At 55.9% G+C, this 19452-nt stretch overlaps 1 long non-coding RNA gene across 1 annotated transcript; it reads right to left on the bottom strand.

Moving 5' to 3' along the window:
• Positions 1 to 429: 429 nt before the first annotated feature.
• Positions 430 to 17558, bottom strand: LOC118144823 (uncharacterized). Its single transcript, XR_004729611.3, has 3 exons — positions 17096 to 17558; positions 7558 to 7756; positions 430 to 6562 (listed from the first exon to the last, which is right to left on the bottom strand). It is a non-coding gene; the product is annotated as an uncharacterized LOC118144823 (long non-coding RNA).
• Between the last annotated feature and the right edge of the window lie 1894 nt (positions 17559 to 19452).

Here is a 19452-nt window from a genome sequence, read left to right as displayed (position 1 = left end):
CTTGAGAATGCAGGAGGAGGGGCAGACTAGGGGTAGAAGAGGTCTGTCTCCCTGGGTGGAGGTGAGGTGGGGGATAAAGGCCAAGGACAGAGCCCTGGGTGGGGCTTCTTTGAGGGTGGCCTCAGGAGGAGGAAGTGGAACCTCAAAGGGGCCAGTGATGGAGTGGACAGGGAGATGGGAGGAAATCTGGGTGGGCATCTCAGGGGCCAGGAGCATGGGCACATGTTTCAAGAAGAGATGGAGAGTTGGTTGGGCGCAGTGGCTCATGCCTGTAATCCCAGCACTTTGGGAGGCTGAGGCAGGCGGATCATGAGGTCAGGAGTTTGAGGTCATCCTGGCCAACATGGTAAAACCCCATCTCTACCAAAAATACAAAAAATTAGCCGGGCATGGAGGCACGTGCCTGTGATCCCAGCTACTTGGGAGGCTGAGGCAGAGGAATTGCTTGAATTTAGGAGGCGGAGGTTGCAGTGAGCCGAGATCTCGCTACTGCATTCTAGGTTGGCGACAGAGCAAGACTCCGTCTCAAAGAGAGAGAGAGACAGAAAGAGAGAGAGAGAGAGAGAAGGATCTACGCTTGGGAATGGCTTTGAGGAATCAAGGCAGGATGGCATTGAAGTGCCCCAGGCATAACCACAGATAGGTGGTCAGTGGCCGTGGTGGGGTGTTGGGGCAGGAGTTAGATCCCAGGGGTTCAGGGGACAGGGAGGAGGGGCTTAATGGAGGCCATGAGTGGAGCCCATGCTTTCAGAGCCGAGGGCAGAGGCTGGAGTGTGGGTGCAGGGCTGTGGAGAGAGGGGTCCTGTGGGATGGGAAATACTCAAGCAGCTGGTTTGATGCCCAGAGGCAGCAGCAGGCAGTGGTGGGGGAGGCTGAAAGCCAGGGAGACCAGGCAGAATGTCAGCAGGTGCCCAATAGCCTCAATGGCTCCTGAGTCCTGAGGAAGGAGGAGAGCCAGGCTAAGGTGGTGATGGGAGGGGGGACACAGGCAGAGTCAAGGAGGGGCAGAGGCAGGGCGGGGGGAGCTCCAGCCACTCTTACAGATAACTGAGGCAGCCATGTGGTGAGAAGCCCAGAGAACACAGGGGAGGCCTCCAGGTGGGGCAGCCCGGCAGGCACAGAGGCAGAAGCCGGAGTGAATGGGGCAGGTGGGAGGCCTTAGCAAAGCCATAGAGGCAGGGAAGCCTGTGGGGCTTTGGGAAACAGGATAAAAGGGACCCAGGGGAGAGACGCTGGGGCCTGAGAGTCACTCAATAGGCCTTGGGTGCTGCTGGCATCTTGGCCGAGCCCCGCCTGATGGAAAGGCCCGCTGTCCCCAAGTCTACCTCCTGCTTGGGCTTGGGAGGGCCTCCTCCAGGCTCATGTCCTCTCCAGGCCTGGCCTGGAGGTCCCAGGAAGGGGTAGGTGTCCAGAGGTAGACTTGGGCTGGATGAAAATTCAGGTGAGAGGACCTGGCTTTGGTAGCTTACGCCTCCTGGGCACACCTGGAAGTTACCTACTGAATCATCAGAGCCGCTCTGCCTGGGGGTGGAACTGTTTCCGAAGGATCCACCCACTTCTCTTTTCTGAAAGTCGGAACTACCTTTCATCACCTCAGGGAAAAGGAACTCTCTGTTGTCTTTGTTGGCAACCCCCCTCCCCACACACAGGAGCAGGTCCTGATTTACCTGGTGTGGTGTTCATGTTGGCCTCAGGGGGAGGGCGCTGATCCTCTCCATCTGACAGTTGGGAAGCTGAGGCCAGACAGGTGCTGTGACCTATCCTGTGTCACACTGTGGAGTGAGTCTGTGGTGGCTACAGACATGGCATGGAGCGTGGGAGGCCCGGCCACGGTGTTGTCTGTCTCCTGCACTCCTGCATGTGGCTGCCAAGCAGCCACTGTGGCCTGGTAAATTCCTGATCTCTTCATTTATTGTGGGTGCCTGTTTGGTTTCTTGAATGCCTGGGGTTCCTGTCACTCTCCTGGACATACGAGAGAGCTCCTGTCACAGGCACTTCACGTAGGGCCCCACTCTGCCACCACTGGCTTCCTCATTCTAGCTTTGAAGGTCATGGGCTTCTCCCTCCTGGAGGCCCAGGAAGAGACATGAGCCCTAATCCCCCTGGCTGGACCATCGGCTCCCTGAAGGCAGGTGCCAAGTCCCAAAGCTTCATTCTCGGTTTCTTTTCAGAGCTGACTCACTCCTGGTGCCTAGGGGCAGATGGTGGGGGTCATCCTAGGAGCCACAGGTCCTGGGAGAAAGGAAGTAGCACTTACTGAGAACTGTTTTGTGTGTGTGTGTGTGTGTGTGTGTATGTGTGTTTTTCTGAGTCTTGCTCTGTTGCCCAGCCTGGAGGGCAGTGGTGCCATCTCAGCTCACTGCAAACTCTGCTCCTGGGTTCAAGTGATTCTCCTTCCTCAGCCTCCTGAGTAGCTGGGATTACAGGCACATGCCACCATATCCACCTAATTTTTTCTATTTTTAGTAGAGATAGGGTTCCACCATGTTGGTCAGGCTGGTCTTGAGCTCCCGACCTCAGGCAGTCTGCCCACCTTGGCCTCCTAAAGTGCTGGGATTACAGCGTAAGCCACCTTGCCCGGCCTTTACCGAGCACTCTGGCTGAGCCAGGCTCTAGCCCCATCTCCCCTATTCCTTCCAGGAACCCTCTGAGGACAATGTTACTGTCCACACCCCCATTGTACAGGTGAGGGAACGAAGGTGACATAGCTGGCTTCCAGCCCTCATCTCTGTACGCCGAGCATTCAGGCAGGCATTCCTGGCTGGGCATTTGTGGGGGGCCGGGACAAGCAGAGAGCAGGCCTCTGTGGGTCATGACAGGGGAGCGAGGTCAACCCTGTCACGCAGGGGCCCTTTCCTTTTCCCTGACATGATGAAGGGTAGTTCCCCAGCACTGGCTGGCTCCCTCAAGGGCCCATCTTGGGTCCCCACCACTCAGCAGCAGGTGCTCTGTGGTGCCCTGGTGACTGAGGGGGGCCTGTGAGGCAGCCCGTGACCCAAGTGTCCCCTGCACCCCGTATCTCAGGCCACTCACGGAAAAGGAAAGAAAATACCTCGAGATACCTTCTGGCCTTATCAGCCCCACACAGAGGCCCCACTGTGGTGTGGTAACAGGGTCAGATAACCATTTCTTAGAACCTGAAAGACGCCTTCCTCCACAAGCTGCACAACCCATTCCTTTAGGGCCTCAGGGCGCATTCTCAGAGGGGCTGTCCCTGAGCAGCCTTCTCGACACTGGCCTCCCCGCCGGCCGCCTCCAGCTCTGTCCCCGTCCAGGGCCTCCCTCTATTCCCGGAGCCTCTGGCCACTGATTCCTGGCTGGTGTCCGGTTTCCCAGAATGAGGTCTCGGGTTCCTGGTGCTGCTCAGGAATGTCCATGGCTTGAGTGAGGCGGGGAGGGAGGTCTCAGGCCTCAGATGCTCCTGGCATGGGGCCTGCCTGTGCATGTATTTTATCGAATCCCTCTAACGACTTCATCGGGCAAAATTTGTTATCTTCATTTCATCAATGAAGAAGCTCAGAATATAGAGCAGATTGTGGGAGATCGCAGAGTGCGTGGTAGTGGAACTTTGAACCAGGGGGGTCTGGGAGGCTCTGAAGAGACAGGCGATGCCCTCTGAGCTGCAGGGGTGTGGCAGGAGACCTGTCCTAGCCTGAGCTCAGCCGCAGCCTGGGTCTGGGACTGTCGGCTTCTGGCTTCTCTCTATGGACCAGGGGCTGGGGTCGAGCTAAGATCCTGGCTCCAGCTGAAGAACGGCGATTTGCCATGAGCAGGGCGAGGGGGCTTGGAGCCTTGGGGGAAGGAGCTGAGGCTGGGTAGGAAAGAAGGGGCAGGACCCTCCTGGGGTGCCGGCATGGGGAACCATGGGGGAAGGGCTTGGCCACAGGAATGAACTCAAAAAAGGGATGGAAGCACCCCAAGCTGGATGCTCAGGATGGTGGGCCGTGGAGGCAGGAGGGAGCTCCACTGTGGGACGTCCAGGGGCGGGCACTGCAGCCCCATCCAGGCTGTGAGTCCCTGTGCCACATGCTCAGCCTCTCTGTGGCTTTCCCAGCTTCAGGCAGAAGCTCAACCCTAGGAGCAGCTGATCTCTGGGGTTCCCCTGCTCCCAGCCCCAAGGACCGGCCTGCTGGGTCCCACCAGCTTTGGGGTTAGGCCCACAGCTGCATCGCACTCTACCCCCTGTTCATGTGTTCCTCATGCGGCAGGGGCGGGGGTGCCTCCTGTCCCCACCTCTCTGGGACCCTGGTCTCCGCCAGTCCGTGTGCTGACCCTGCCTGGCCTGGCTCGGTGGACCGCTCCGTGCTGAGCCCTCCCGCCCCGCCCTGGGGCCCTGCGGGCAGTGGGCAGCTCCCCCTCGCTTGCGTCTGGAAAGTGGGGCACCACCTCCACTTTAGCTAATGTTTCTCCTTACTCAGCTGAAAAGCCACTGCTTCCCCGAGGCTCCCAGCCCTCACCCCACCGGTGCTGGCAGCTCCTTCCCTGATGCTGTGTGACGGGCCCAGCATCAGGGCTCCTGCACCTGGCCAGCCTCCCTGCTTCTGGGTGCCTCCCCCACAACCACAAGCCAATCAGGGCACTGAAGCCCCTCTGGACCGGTGCTGTCCGCCTCTGGGCCTAGCATGGCCCCTCCCACCCTGATGGGGAACATGGCGGAAAGGGTGAGGGTGGCGGGCGGACCCTGCTGTTGGGGTTGAAAGGTGGTCCAAAGGCCTTTTGTGTCGGGAGAGTAGGGGGTGGGGCCCTGGGGAGAGGTGATAGAGATTTTTGTACAGAGCTGTGCCCGGAGGACCTTGACCAGCTTTGCCCCGAGTATCTTATCAGGAACATGCTGGCTGGAACACTTGGGCAGTCTTGTGCCTCCGCCCTGAGCCTGGAGCGCACGGTGCTGGCCGCCACCGCAGGAACGACTCTTGCAGATGCGGCCCCTTCCCACGTTTCTTTGTTCACGGCTGGCCTGGTTCTTGCTGTGTCAGCATCAGCACCGTCCCCTGCCAGGCATGGCCGCAGTCCCGCAGCCAGCATGGCTCCCCAGGGAGGACAATGCTGGGTGGGAGGCTCCGGTTGTGGGGACCAGGTCTGGGCCTGGGCAAGGAGAGTGCCCATCTCATCCTGCCAGTTAACGGATGGAGGGAGAGGCACCCACTGCCCCTCCACCCAGGGGCAGCTGTGGGTTCCCCTGGACAGCCTTGTGCCTGCCACCCTGGGGAGGCCCCTCCTCCTCTTTCCTCATCATGATGGCCTTGCCTGTCTCCCTCCTGCTACGCTGCCCCTCCCTGCTGGCCTGCCAGGTCCAGGAGTCTGAGCTATTGGGACATACCCAACTTAAACCCGGATATTCTCCTGCGAGCCAGCTGACGCCGGAGGGGAGACAGGCCAGCAAGGTCACCTGAGGAGGATCACCGAGCGCCTCCTCTGCTAGTCCCTTTGCACCTGCTGAGCAGATCCCAGTGCCTTCCTCCCACTTGCTGCCCTTGAGTCCCCCACAGCACCCCTCTCTGAAAAGCTCCCCTCACTGCAGAATTCCCCAGCCTGAGTCTGAATGAAGGACCCATTACCACGGGTCCCTCTCCTGGGAGTCAGGGCTCCTGGGAGCTGGCCCAGGTATCCTTCTGGCCTTAGCCCAACCCCCTCCTCGGCTCATCCTAGGCCCTTGGACTTAGAACAGCCTTTTACAAGAGGTGAGGGCTCATGGTGGTCACAGCATGCTGGGTTATGGCTTGTGACTCAGTTGCCCATCTGGGAAATGGGGGCATTGTCACATTGTCTGCCAGCAATGATCTCCATCCCTCCCCGACTCTCTGGTTTCCTTTATGGAGCACCTCAGCTGCTTCCTGGTTGGAAAGAACCCCGATCCTCTGGGAAGGGCTCAGGAAGCAATTGAGATCTGACCTCATGTTTGCGTCCATCCGGCCCTGTCTGGTGCTGCCAAATGTCTGAGGAGCTTCTGTGGGGGAGTAGGAAGGGGTAGGGGTTGTAGGACTAGGGGCTGGATCTGACCCCAGTCCCTCTTGGAATGAGGCTGTTGTCCTCACGGGGAACTGAGGTCCCAAGTGAGGGAAGCCCAGGCTGCAGAGCTGGCTGCCTGTGCCTTCCTGCTCAGAGCTACCCCTGGCATGTGCTAAGGAATTTGCAGGGGAAAAAACACAACTGGATGCCAGGCCTTGAGGCCACCTGTGGCCCACAGGCTGTGAGAAGGCAGGGCTGGAGCTGGCACAGGAGCAGGGTCTGCCAGGGGCCAGGGGAGGCAGGAGGCTGACCTCAGCTTGGGGATGGGGTGGGAGGGCTGAAAGGACAGCAGGCTGGGGAGGCAGGGGTTGGTCTGAGTGCCCCGAGGAGGCTGCCCATATGCGAGACTGGCAGCCAGGTCATGGGGAGGGACCTCTGGGGCACTGCATCCTTCTGGGAGGAGCGCTGAGCAGGGCAGGCAGGAAGAGTGGGCTTACTGCGTTTCAGGGCCAGTCACTTCCTCTCTCTGACCACACCTTTCAGATGAGCTCACCACCTACTTCAGTGCCCAGCCCACCTTGATGCTGCAGGAGCAAATAAGGTGATGAAGACTCTGAAAAGCAGAAAGGTGGTATTATTAGCAGAAGTCACATTTGACTTGCTAATTCACTTCCTAAAAATAGCCACGTTTATTATACAATGGGGAGAACCCTGTGCTGGAGCTGGCGCCCTGGATTCTTGGCGCGGCTCTGTGACAGCTGTGCTGTGTGACCTTGGGCTGAGCCCCAACCATCTCTGGGCCTCTGATTTCTCGGTGGAGGCCGGATAGACCTTAAGATTGGAATGGCAGCCAGATGCAAAATCATCAAAGAGGATGTGAACTGGATGTGGGCTCTGGAGGACTGGCTTCCTCTGAGTCACTGGGTCCGAGCAATTGGTGTCACTGAGGCTACCCTTGTAACCTGTTGCAGGGCTATTGAGTCTTGCCTTGATCTTGAGGCCCCAGGGGCAGGTTGCCTGGTCCCCAGCACAGAGCCCAAACTTTAGAAGGCTCCGAGGACTGCAGATGAAAAGAGTCACAGAGAGGAGCTGGGGCCAGATAGATGGGATGGGGTGGCAGGGACCCATGGGACATCCAGTCAGCTGGGCCAGGGAACCTACTCATTCACAGCACGTTTACTGAGGGCCTACTATGTGCCTAGCACTGGCTGTGCCACACACTGCCGGGACAATGGAGGACAAACTAGACCAAGCCCCAGTCCCTGCCCTCATGGAGCTTCAGTTCTAGTACAGGAGGCAGGCACTCATCACTCACCATACAACTGAACTCTGCAAAGGGTTCAAAGAGGGAGGCATAGTGCCAGGAGCACATGTAATGGGGGATCTGACTTAGTGGAGAGGTCAGGGAAGGCTCCCTGGAGGAGGTGACATGGGTTGAAACCTGAAGGATGAGCCAGTACCCACTAGGCAAAGCAGGAGTGGGAGGGGAATGCTAGGCAGGAGGAAGAGCAGGAGCACAGGCTAGGTGGAGAGAAGGGGGAGCAGAGGGGCTAAGGCAAAGCCGGAGTGGCTGCAGTGGACTCGGAGGCCCAGGAGTCCTGCCTTTACCATCAGCGTGGTGAAAACCCCTGAAGAGGAGCTTTTCCATCTGAAGCAGCTGTTATATGGTTCTGATGGCGGTTGAACCAGGGTGTGGAGGTTTAGATGGGCATGGGCTAGACTCAGATGTCAGCCTGAGGCACTGGGAGAGCCCAGGTGGTGATGTCTAGAGACGCTGACTCACAGAAACGCTGGACTGGAAGTGCACCTGTCAGAGGACAAAGGTTACAGTGGGTGCCCCTCCTTCCTATGCTTTCCTGTCTGGTTTCAGCTCTTCTGTCAGCCCTGAGTCACCAGCTCCTCCAGGTGATGCAGGCCCCGAGACCTGCCAGGTTGCTGTCCCCACCTCCTGCATGTGCCACATCTCCATTTTCCTTGCCCTTCTGTCCCAGGTGCCTGCTGTGACTCGCCAACCTCCTCCCCACCCTGTTTGCTCTCTGTGCGCTGGAGCCGTCAGCTTGGGAGAACTGAAGGGTTAATTGTAGGACAACTGGGCCTGACAGGGGCTTTCCAGTACACAGCGCCCGAACTTCGGTGTACGATGCATCGATGGGAAACCAAGGGGCGTGGGGCTGAAAGGGACCCCTTCAAGACCATCTGTCCATGCTGCAAAGGGCCCAGCGGGCTTGGGGCTGAGGACCACAGTGAAGTCTAGTAGCATGGGATGGGAACCCCTACCCCCCTGGGCATTTTAAATCTTGGGAGAGGCAGGTGTGTGGAGGTTTTCTGACCTGAGACCTCAAGATCCCCTCTTCCTAGATCTTGCCCTGACAGCTGCTGTGGGACTTTTGGCCTGAGAAGCTGGACTCCTGGGATTTGGAAGGGAGGCCTTGGGAGCGTTTACAGCAGGGGTTCCCGCTGGGACTGGATCCAGAGGTTTGGTTAGGAATACAAGCCCTCGCCATTGGGAAGGGTCCCAGGGCTGATGGGTGTGACGCAGAGACCCCTGCACCCTGGGCATCTCTCCTGGGGGCCAGAGTGGCTCATCTTCTTGACCCCTGAGGCCGCCCTCACTACCCCATGCCCCTGCTCTTCTTCGGCTGTGCTGGGGAAAATTCTCCCTCATCCCACCTGAGGGGCCCTGAAACAGCAACAGGACATGTAGACCTTGTCTCCCCAGCACCACATTTGGCCATCCTTTCTCCACCTTCTCCTAGAGCACGATTCTAAGAAAGGGACAATCCCGGAATCCATGGTGGATACTCCGTGTGGTGGCCTCTAAAACTTCCTCTTTAGGTCTAGCCTCCTTTGCAGGCCAACTTTCCGTGCAAGGCTGTCTTCTGGGACACAGTTTCTTCTCCAGCCCCTTCCCTTCTCAAGAGAGGAGACTTTGGAGTTGGTTGTGTTTCTAGAATGTTCTCTCAACTGGTGGATGTACAAGGAGAAAGGAAGGGCTTATTCCTGCCCTCACTCAGATTAGAAGGACCTGGCGTCAGAATGGGCCTGGGAGTCTCATGTTCAGCTCTGCGTGCAGCTCTTCCAACCCCTAGGAACCCTGCCCCCTACCTGTGCCTTCTGTGTTCCCAGTCCTGGTTCTGCCCTGGGACCTTGGGATGGGCCTGAGGGCGGTGGCTGGGAGCCTGGGAGCTGCCACTCCTGGAGCAGTACCACCCCCTGCTGGCCACCAGAGAGCCCCGGGGACTGGAAGTTGCATTCAGTGCCTGCTGAATGGGCCCCATGGGGCTGGTTCCTGGGTTCTCCAGGAACAGTCTGGGGGTGCTCTGGCACAGATCCTGGCTTGGTCTCTGGCAGGCTGAGCGGCCTTAGATGAATTTCTGTTCCTGCCTGGGCCTCAATTTCCTGATCTGTACAATGAGTAGGGTGACCCAAGGAGGTTCCTCCCAGGTCTCAGATGCGGAGCCTGCTCCTACAGCCTGCCTCTGCATTCCCACCCCTGCTCTCCCTGCCCTCAAGGCCTCCCAGCCCCTCCTGGCCTCTCTCTCTATTTGGCAGGTCCCCCTGCTGGCAGCCTCCACCTGCCCTCCACTTCCCTGGGCCCCCCTCCCTCCATCACAGGCCGCCTCCCCTCCCACTTGGCCCCTCACTCAGTGCTGGGCCTGGCTGGCTGAGGTGGGGGAAGGAGCACCCCCAGTCCTCCTCCCACTCAGGCATGAGCCTCTGTGAGTGGGCTCCTGGCAGGGTAGGTAATGGGACCATACATGATCCAGTTCGTCTACCGTAAACTGGGACAACACCCAACTCCCAGAGCTGTTATGAGGGTTAAACAAAATAATGACACGTTTGCGAAAGAACTTTGTAGGTGTTGAGGCTGTCAGAGGAGGGGCCGAGAGCAACTCAGGCAGGCTGCCTGGACGGTCCCTGAGGCCTCGGTAAAAGCCTGGACAACCTAGACAAGCCCTCCTGGCCCCCACCCACCCTCCTGGGGTTGGAAGTCAAGTCAGACCCCTGGATCCAGTCCTGATCTCCAGTGGTGAGAGAGACCTGGCATCTGCCAGGCATGGTTCCATGACTTACCGGTCCCAGCAGAGACACGGGGGCGGCAGGGGAGCCAGAGACAGACCTCTCAGCACCCCTGGGGGAAGATGGGTTCTCAGTCTGTGCAGGAGAGAAAGCAAGACATTCTCTAGGCACCATCTAAGGCACAACACTGATCAGACTGAAGACTTTATCCTGAAGGCTCTCCACTCATCTCAGGAGAAAGCTCCCAGGCCTTAGTTGAGCACTGAAGGTCTAAGGACTTATGGATCTGGCTCCTGTGCCCCTTTCTGTTTGGTTTTATCCCCTCCCTCCCATCCCCTATCAGCCATTCTGAATTCCTTGGCAACCAGACTATTCACAGGCAAGTCTAGGAGAGAGGTACTACTAAAACAACGAAGCACAGAGAGGTTGAGCAGCTTGCTTAAGGCCACACAGCTAGTGAGCGGAGAAGCAGGGGCTGGAAGGCACTGGAGCTGTGTCCCTAATCTCCATGCTATGCTGCCTCTAGGACACACGGGAGGGGGCAGGTTCAGGTGGGGAGAGCAGGGAGGGGCCTTTGCAGAATTCTAGGGGACAGAGGATGGTGGCCTGATGTGGGGCAGGGCCCGGAGTGTGGGAAGAGAGGGATGGGGTTTGGAGACACTTGGAAGAAGGAGCAGGAGAGCAGGGGTTTGAAGCTTTGAAGACTGGATGAAAGGGGCCTGGGGTGAGGGGCAGGGGCAGAGGAAGCTGGTGGAGTTGGATTTGGGCATGGTGTAGGTGTGGGCCTGGGGCCGCCCAGATGGCTGGGTTGTGGGAGGTAGGAAGCTGGGGCTCAGGAGTGCAGCCACTTGGGAGTGCCAGCTCTGTGCCTAGGACTGAGTGTGGGTATCTGGGGGTGGGGGTATGTACAGTGAGAAGCCCCAGGGAGCCTCTACCATCAGAAACGGTGGGGCTAAAGAACCAGGCAAGGTTTGTGGGAGCCAAATGCCTGACTAGGAGAGGACCAGAAGGGGGGATATATCCATTGGTACACCCAGGGCAGAGGGAGCAGTAGCCCCAGAGACTTGAGATGGGACTTGTGGGTAGAAATTGCACAGAGGAAGCTGGGTGTGGTGGCTCACACCTGTAATCCCAGCACTTTGGGAGGCTGAGGTGGGCGGCGGTGGGGGGGTGGGGTTGGATCAGCTGAGGTCAGGAGTTCGAGACCAGCCTGGCCAACGTATTGAAACCCTGTCTCTACTGAAAACACAAAAATTAGCCAGCTGAGTGCCTGCAGCTACTCAGGAGACTGAGGTGGGAGAGTCTCTTGAACCTGGGAGGCAGAGGCTGAAGTGAGTCGAGATTGTGCCACTGCACTCCAGCCTGGGCGACAGAGCCAGACTCTGTTTCAAAAAACCAAACCAAACCAAAACAACAACAAAACCCTTGAAAAACAACAAAAAAAGAAATTGCACAGAGTGAAGCTTATCTTGATGGGGGAAGAGCTTTCTCATCCATGGAGCACCCAAAGGTCACAGAGGCTTACTCTTGGGATACTGACTCCCAATCACAGGAGGCATCAGAGGCAAGGCTAGTTGGCTGCTCTGCAGGTGGGGGCTGTTGCTAAGGGATCTTCAGTGGTGGTGATGGACATGAGGCTGGAGAACCTGTCTATAGTCGATGGGTCATTGCTTTCTAAACTTAAATAGCCCCTTCCCTGGGGAACAAGCTCTAACTTATGCTGTGAAACCACCATCCTGGTACTCTAAGGCTCTCCTGCTGTGTAGACGGAGGCCTTCTGCATGACCAGAAGGAACCCCTCATCCCTTCCCCATGTCTCAAGTTCATCATCTTGGGGGGCTTTTCTGCCTCTTTTCCTCCCACACCCACCCCAGGGCAGGCCTTTGAAGCAAGGTTTCCTTCCTGGTCTGGCACTACAGGAAGCCAGGAAGGAGATGTCAGCAGCAGCCGAAGGCGCTCCCACTCCATTCTGGCCAGCCTAGGGGCTGTGGTTGCCAGGGTGGCCCCAGGGAGGGGTTCCTGAGATGTTTCCTTAGACATGTAATTGGAATTGCACAGCTTGGTAATTAGGAGGGGAAGCAAAGTGTTCTATAAATGACTGTAATTATGGCCAACATGGCGAAACCCCATCTCTACTAAAAAATACAAAAAAATCAGCCAGGCGAGGTGGTGGCGCGGGGTCGGGGGTAGGGGGCACCTGTAATCCCAGCCACTTGGGAGGCTGAGGTAGGAGAATCGCTTGAACCTGGGAGGTGGAGGTTGCAGTGAGCCGAGATCTCACCACTGCACTTCAGCCTGGGCAAAAAGAGTGAAACTCCATCTCAGAAAAAAAAAAAAAAGAAAGACTGTAATTATAGTTACTTTCTGCAGCCAAACCAGGAGTTTCGGGGATTACCTGGGGGAACGGGGTGAAGTGGGGAGGAGGAGGGAGGGAAAGATCTGGTTTTGTGTGTTAGTTGTGGGCCAGACCCCCTCCATGAGCCATGTGCTTATTCACAAGGCCCCTCGGAGGACTCTGGGGATTCTAGACCACTAGCAAGCCTGGAACCCATCTGGTTCAGGGCCCCAATTTGACAGAGGTGAGAAACCTGGAGAAGGGAGTACACTTGGTCCAAGTGACAGAGGGGTCAATGCAGAACCTGCGCTGGAACCCAGCCATCCCCTCAGCCAGACTGAGCCACGTATTTACTAAAAGCGCTTTCTTTTCTCCTGGTTTTTCCCCAGTGCCCCCTCTAGCCTGGCATTCTCCCCTTACCCCTTTCTGGGATACATTTACCCCCTCTTCAGGCCTCCATAATAGCACCTCCTTTGTTAAAGAAGGAAACACTCACTAGAAACTCATTTCCTAATTTTTTACTTTATGTTACCATTATTCATGCTCGTACGGTAATTTGCGTCTGTGGCACCTGGTGGTGCACACACTGTGTGATGGTATGAACTAGCTCCATGCTCAGTGACAAAATACTGGTGGCTTTATATCTGCCAGGGTAGGAGTATTTGCACCACAGAAATGGGCAAAGACTACAAATCAGTGCCCCTCACCCCAGTCCAGAGAGCTGGTTGTTAAACACTGTTCAGCTCGGCCCTGAATATGCCTCTGACTTTCTGGCCCTCACATGGCACCCGGCAGACCCGTCAGGTGCTCAGGGAGGGAAGGGCCGCTGTGCAGGAGGAGAGAGGATGCAGGCTTTGCCATGGGAGGAGTGACTGCCTGCTTCTGCCCCCAGTGCTAGCTCTGGCCTCTGCCTCATTTTCTGACCTGCACCCAGGGCTCTCACAGGGGTGTAGGGAATGCCTGTGGCAGGGGCCTGCATCTTGGATTTAGGTGAAGCCAATTTCCCAGGCCACGGGTGAGGGGCCCCGGAAACTCAGGCAGGTGTAGGCGGCCTTGGGCAGGGCTCACAGAGAGCTGGGCCTGGAGGGCTTCCTGCTTCTTCTTCTCCTAAACTGTCCATGGCAGCGTGCCACCTTCCTGCAACCTTCCCAGCCTGGCCACAGCAGGTGGGGTGGGTGGAAAGGCGGTGGGGGAGGGAGGCTGCAGAGAGGAATTAGTGGGTTACCGCATTCCACAATGCACAGGTTTTGAGCTAAGGATGTTTGCAGAAATGTGTTGGGGTTAAAGATCAGCACACCTGTAAAAACGGAAAATGGTCAATTACCATCAATGTCAAGAAGAAAAATTGTCCCTCTGTTGCTCTTTCACTTTAGCAGAGTGTGCTTCAAACAAACCTGACCCTACCTGCCTGATGAACCAATATGCAAATGCCAGCCCGCAGGTGTGTTCTATCTAAGGGAGGTTTCTATCTGAGAATTGTCTGGCCCTAAGTATCAATAGTGCTGAGGCGGAGAAACCCTGCCCTGGAAAGATGTACTAACGGGGTGTGTGGAGACACGCACACCCAATTTCAGGGCACCCTTCAGTCCCAAGTAAAGAACCCCTGGTCTCTGCAAACTTTTAGTTTACAGAAGAGGAACTAATGAAGGGCTGAAGTGGGGGTGTTAGATAGTGCACTCAAGATCACCCAGCAAGTCCCCCTTGTGCAATCAGCACGGTGCCTGCACACAGTAGCAGCTCAGTAAATGTTAAATTGGGAAGAGGATTAGGAAAGAGGCTGGGCATGGTGGCTCACACCTGTAATCCCAGCACTTTGGGAGGCCGAGGAGGCGGATCATGTGGTCAAGAGATCGTGACCATTCTGGCCAACATGGTGAAACCCCATCTCTACTAAAAAAAAAAAAAAAAAAAAAAATAGCTGGGCATGGTGGCACACATCTGTAGTCTCAGCTACTAGAGAGGCTGAAGCAGGAGAACTGCTTGAACCCGGGAGGCAGAGGATGCAGTGAGCCAAGATCGTGCCATTGCACTCCAGCCTGGCAACAGAGCGAGACTTTGTCTCAAAAAAAAAAAAAAGAAAAGAAAAGAAAGAAAATCAGGAAAGGATTAGGCTCTGGCCTGAAAGTTCTCAAGATTGCCCTGAAAAGGGCCCCACCAACATCCCCTCGATCCTTTCTGGACTCCAGCTTCTTGGCAGCAGTCGCTGCTGCTGATTGGCCTCTTCTTTTTTATTTTATTTTATTTTTTTGAGACGGAGTTTCGCACTTGTTACCCAGGCTGGAGTGCAATGGCGCGATCTCGGCTCACCACAACCTCCGCCTCCTGGGCTCAGGCAATTCTCCTGCCTCAGCCTCCTGAGTAGCTGGGATTACAGGCACGCACCACCGTGCCCAGCTAATTTTTTGTATTTTTAGTAGAGACGGGGTTTCACCATGTTGACCAGGATGGTCTCGATCTCTTGACCTCGTGATCCACCCGCCTCGGCCTCCCAAAGTGCTGGGATTACAGGCGTGAGCCACCGCGCCCGGCGATTGGCCTCTTCTTGACTGCCGTGAGGAGGCTGGAGCCTGGCTGATGGGGGAGGCAGGCGACGCTGCCTAAAGGATAAGGAAGAGTGGGTCAAGGTCAATTTCACACATCTAAGCCAGAGAGGACACAGTGGTTACAAGGGTTCACCATGGTGGCAGGCACCCAGGGTACTGGAGAGCTGGGTCACCCATGGTGATGGGTGGGCTGGGCCAGGTTCCTGCAAGGTGTGTGGGGGCATATGTGAAGGTGAGCTCAGATTCTGACCCTACCTGCCTGATGACCGAAGGTCCTTAATTAGCCAGATGACCTGTCTGGTGCCTGCTTCTGGAACTGGCCTTAAAGGGCCCACAAGGGTACTATCTGTGGGAGCCTCAGCTGTCACCTCTGCTCTCCATCCTTCCCTCTCTCTTCAATGGAAGCAAAAGTGCATAGCTTTACCAGTGTCGGATTTATAGCTCTACTGTTAGGTTCATATCCCAGATTTGCTGCTTGTTGGCTGTGTGACCTTAGGCAAAGGATTCAATCTGTGTCTGTTCTCAGCTGTAGAATGGGGTTAACACAATTGTATCCACCCTGATAGGGTTAATGGCAGGATCAAATTAGTTCATTTTTTTTTTTTGAGCCAGAGTTTCGCTCTTGTTGCCCAGGCTGGAGTGTAGTGGTGGGATCTTGGCTCACTGCAACCTCCGCAAGGTTCAAGCGATTCTCCTTCCTCAGCCTCTCAAGTTGCAGGGGTTACAGGCATGCACCACCAAGCCTGGCTAATTCTGTATTTTTAGTAGAGATGGGGTTTCACCATGTTGGCCAGGCTGGTCTCAAACTCCTGACCTCAGGTGATCCACCAGCCTTGGCCTCCCAAAGTGCTGGGAGCCACCACGCTCGGCCCAAATTACTTAATTTTTTAGCAGATCAGTTGGAGGGATGGCTAGCCTAGAGTAACCAGTCAATAAATGTGAACAAATAGCAGTATGATTTTTACTAGGCTCCTCACACCCTCCAGGGATGGTGAGAACTAACTTAAGGCTCCTTTTTTTCTTGAGCATCTCCATCTTTCTGCTGCCTTCTAGTGGAGCCGGGCTGTATGTTCTGAGAGGCTGCAAGGTGAACTTGGTGTGTCCGGAAAGGTAATTCCCTGCTTCAGATTTCAAAGAAAGTGTGCCATTTAAGGAAACCTTGTGATTGGTTCTTGTACAGAGTCAAACAACTAGTTTCTCCGGAGTCCTCACAAGCAGAATGCACCTGTGGTTGGCATTTGTATACTGGTTTGTTTGAAGCAGCACTCTACTGTAGTGAAAGGGCAACAAGGGCAATTTTTCTTGACGTTGATGATAATTGGCCATTTTCACTTTTTACAGGTGCAGTGACCTTTGACCCCACACTTTTCTGTAAACTTCCTTACCCGAGCTCTCACAGCAACCAGGTGGGGCCACATGTTGTCCCAGCCTGGTCCCCCACTCCCATGGACCCTGCGAGAGGCGAAAGGATACCACAGAGAGTGGGGGCTCTGTGCTGGGCACTGGGTGTGCAAAGCTGTGTGTGATGTAACCGTGGTCCCTGGAGAGAGATTTCGTTAAGGGAAAGATGAGGATGGAGCAGGGTAGGGGGCGGGACAGGAAGGGATCTGGATACCTACCGGGTTTGGCTGGCGCGAGGTCAGTGAGAGCAAGGGAAGGGGCAGGCTAGAGTCCTGGATTGGGATGGTCCCCGGGGCCCCGGCTGGGGAAAATGAGTTCTGGGAGGGACAAAGCTGTGCCGAAGGATGCACATCTGGCTACCTGAGGGACCCTGGAGCTTGGTCTCTCCCAGTACGCCTGTGTCTGGGGGCGACGAGGCCGATGGCCACCCCATATGCTCGATCAATTCTGCAGCTCAGGCCCCCACCTCAGAAGGCTCTGCAATACCTGTGCCAGGTCTCAGCGCCTTCCTGAAGCGTTCACGCTCCAGGACCTCGCGCCTCTCAGCCCCGCCCTTTGTCCCGCCCCCTCATGGCCAGCCAATCCGAGAACCCCAGCAACCCCCTCGTCCAATGCGGCTCCTCCGGGTCCGCACCCGCCCCGCCCCCTCCACCGTAGCTCCTGCCGGTGGATGCTTCTCGCCGCTTGGGTCGCCGGCGTTTGTTCCCCGAAGCCCGCATCCCAGCTGCGGCCAGCAAGGGCAGGTGCTGGAGGGGACCGTGGCTCGGGCCCCGGAGCCAGTCGTAGGCTCCGGGGCCAAGCGTATCCCCGGGCCTCGCTCTCAGAATCTCCCTTTTGGAAGCTGTACCTTCCTCCCCCGGGGAGGGGATGGATCCCGGAAGCGGTGCAGGGAAAGGAGCTGTGAACGGGGGGACGGACTCTGGCTTCAGCCCTGTTCTGGCTCTTCTGGGTCCTTCTCCTCAGGCTCTCAGCCTCCTCCTGTGACAAAGGGGTGTTTGCGGCTGCTGGGGTTGGCTCTGGGACCAATTAGTCTTTAGTGCGAGTTCAGACGGAATAGACCATGTCAATCATGAAAACCATTGTGAGCTGTTGCCGGCTCTCCCACTCCTTTTCTGGCCCCCCGTTAGAGCCCAGACTCAGTCCGGGGTCCCCTGCCTCGCGAGCCCACCTCCCTCCTGCACGCGGCTGGGTGTCCGATCCCGGCGCTGTTGCCGCGGGCTTTGGCTCCACCTAGTGGCATGAGGTTTGATCTGAGAGGCGCCGGCTGAGGCTCTGGAGTGACGGAAGCGGCTATCTGCAGCAAGGACAAAGTGTCAATCTCGGCCTCAGCCTCTGCTACAGACCTGGCTGAGGGTGGCCTCAGGCCACCCGGCCCTCTGGTTCCGAGGGGAGGCTGGTGTACTGGCTGCAGTAAGAAACTTCTTGTTTACATGGCATGGCATGGCATGGCTTCTGTGCCCTGGTCTGACTGGCCCCATCCCCTTCCTCATCTGGAACTGGACTCTGTCTCCACAGTCCGGCCAACATGGATGTTTTTCCTTATGTGCCTGTCTAAAGGGGTGTGAGGTGCGTCAGGGAGAGGACAGGGAAGAGCGGCTGACCTGGTTACTTATGTACTGCCCACTAGAGAAGCCCACAGCGGGGGCCTCCCTGGAGCCCATGTGAATATTTGACAGCTGAAGAAAAAATGATTGGCTCTGAAATAAGAACACTGCAAAATTGAAATCAATAAATTCTTAATCAGGTGTCCAACTGTAATGTTATATCAACCTCATTAATTGTTAAATTTAGTATTCATAAAAATTTCATTACATTTGAAAGAATGTGTGGGCTAGGTTTTTCTCATTTCACGAGAATTCCCAATTGTAATTTAAATCAGTTACTCGTAGCCAAATGGTTTCAAGAGTAAAATTATAAATATCCTTTCAAAAAAACTTTACAGCAGAATTTTAATATTTTAACATGTTTCCACTGAGAAAGTGAAGTGAAGCTGTCAAAAATAAAAATGAAGCTGGACGTGGTGGCACACGCCTGTATTCCCAGCTATCCAGGAGGCTGAGCCAGGAGAATTGCTTGAGCCCAAAGGTTCAAGGACAGCCTGAGCAATGTGTAGAGGGGGACAGGGAGCTGCAGTGTGTCCTGCATACGGGCAGGGAGTGCTCTGGGGGTACTCATTCACCCTTTAAGTTGGTGTGTGAGGGCTCCTCTGGACTTACAGGGGTGATGGGGGCTTAGTGGAGCAGGGAGAGGCAGCACTGGGGAGCTAAGTGAGGATTAGGGCTCAGGTTTGAGCTCACCATGTGGAGTAAGTTCCCATAGGAGGGCTGTGATGGGTGGGCCCCCAGGACTAACCCTCAGAGATGCCCTTTGCAGGGGCCCCCAACCTGGCAACACTCCTCTGCTGAGGGCTCTGGGCCTTTGACTTCTGGGTCCAGTCTTCTCTCCTCCTTCACTCCAATTACTCCTGTCCCTAAAGTTATGTCAACTCTGTCCCTTTTTTTTTTTTGAGACAGAGTTTCGCTCTTGTTGCTCAGGCTGAGATGCAATGGCGTGATCGTGGCTCACTCCAATCTCCGCCTCCCAGGTTCAGGTGATTCTCTTGCCTCAGCCTCCCCAGTAGCTGGGATTACAGGCATGTGCCACCACTCCCGGCTAATTTTTTGTATTTTTAGTAGAGACGGGGTTTTTCCATGTTGATCAGGCTACTCTCGAACTCCTGACCTCAGGTGATCCACCCACCTCGGCCTCCCAAAGTGCTGGGATTACAGGCATGAACCACCCAGCAACTCTGTCCTGTATTTCCCTTCATTTCAGGATCCATAAAAGAAATAGTCCCCAAAGCAGAGTCCCCTTTCCTCCAGGACACAGCACATTCAGTCTTCATAATCTCTGGTTACATAAGCCCTAGCCTGAGCAGGAACAATGTGTTTCATTCCTTCCTCAGAAATATCTCTCTACCATATGGCCACATGACACCTCCCAAGGCCAAACAAACAAAAAACCCCAAACAGCAAATGGAATCCAGTTAATAATAAAATAGGTTTAACAGCCACATCTGACACTTAAGATGAGAAATGCCGTAACCTTGAGACACTTGGCTGGTTTCTCTCCAAACATCTTAGGTCCTTGCCCCTCCCTCCTCCCTTTAAACGGTTAGAGTGGGGTGGCACAGAAACAGATGAAATGCCCTCAGAGTGTAGTGTA

Source organism: Callithrix jacchus, chromosome 8 (genome assembly GCF_049354715.1).
Source record: "Callithrix jacchus isolate 240 chromosome 8, calJac240_pri, whole genome shotgun sequence".
NCBI lineage: Eukaryota > Metazoa > Chordata > Mammalia > Primates > Cebidae > Callithrix > Callithrix jacchus.
Note: the sequence above shows the minus strand (reverse complement) of the source record. Positions and strands in the feature narration are given on the sequence as shown.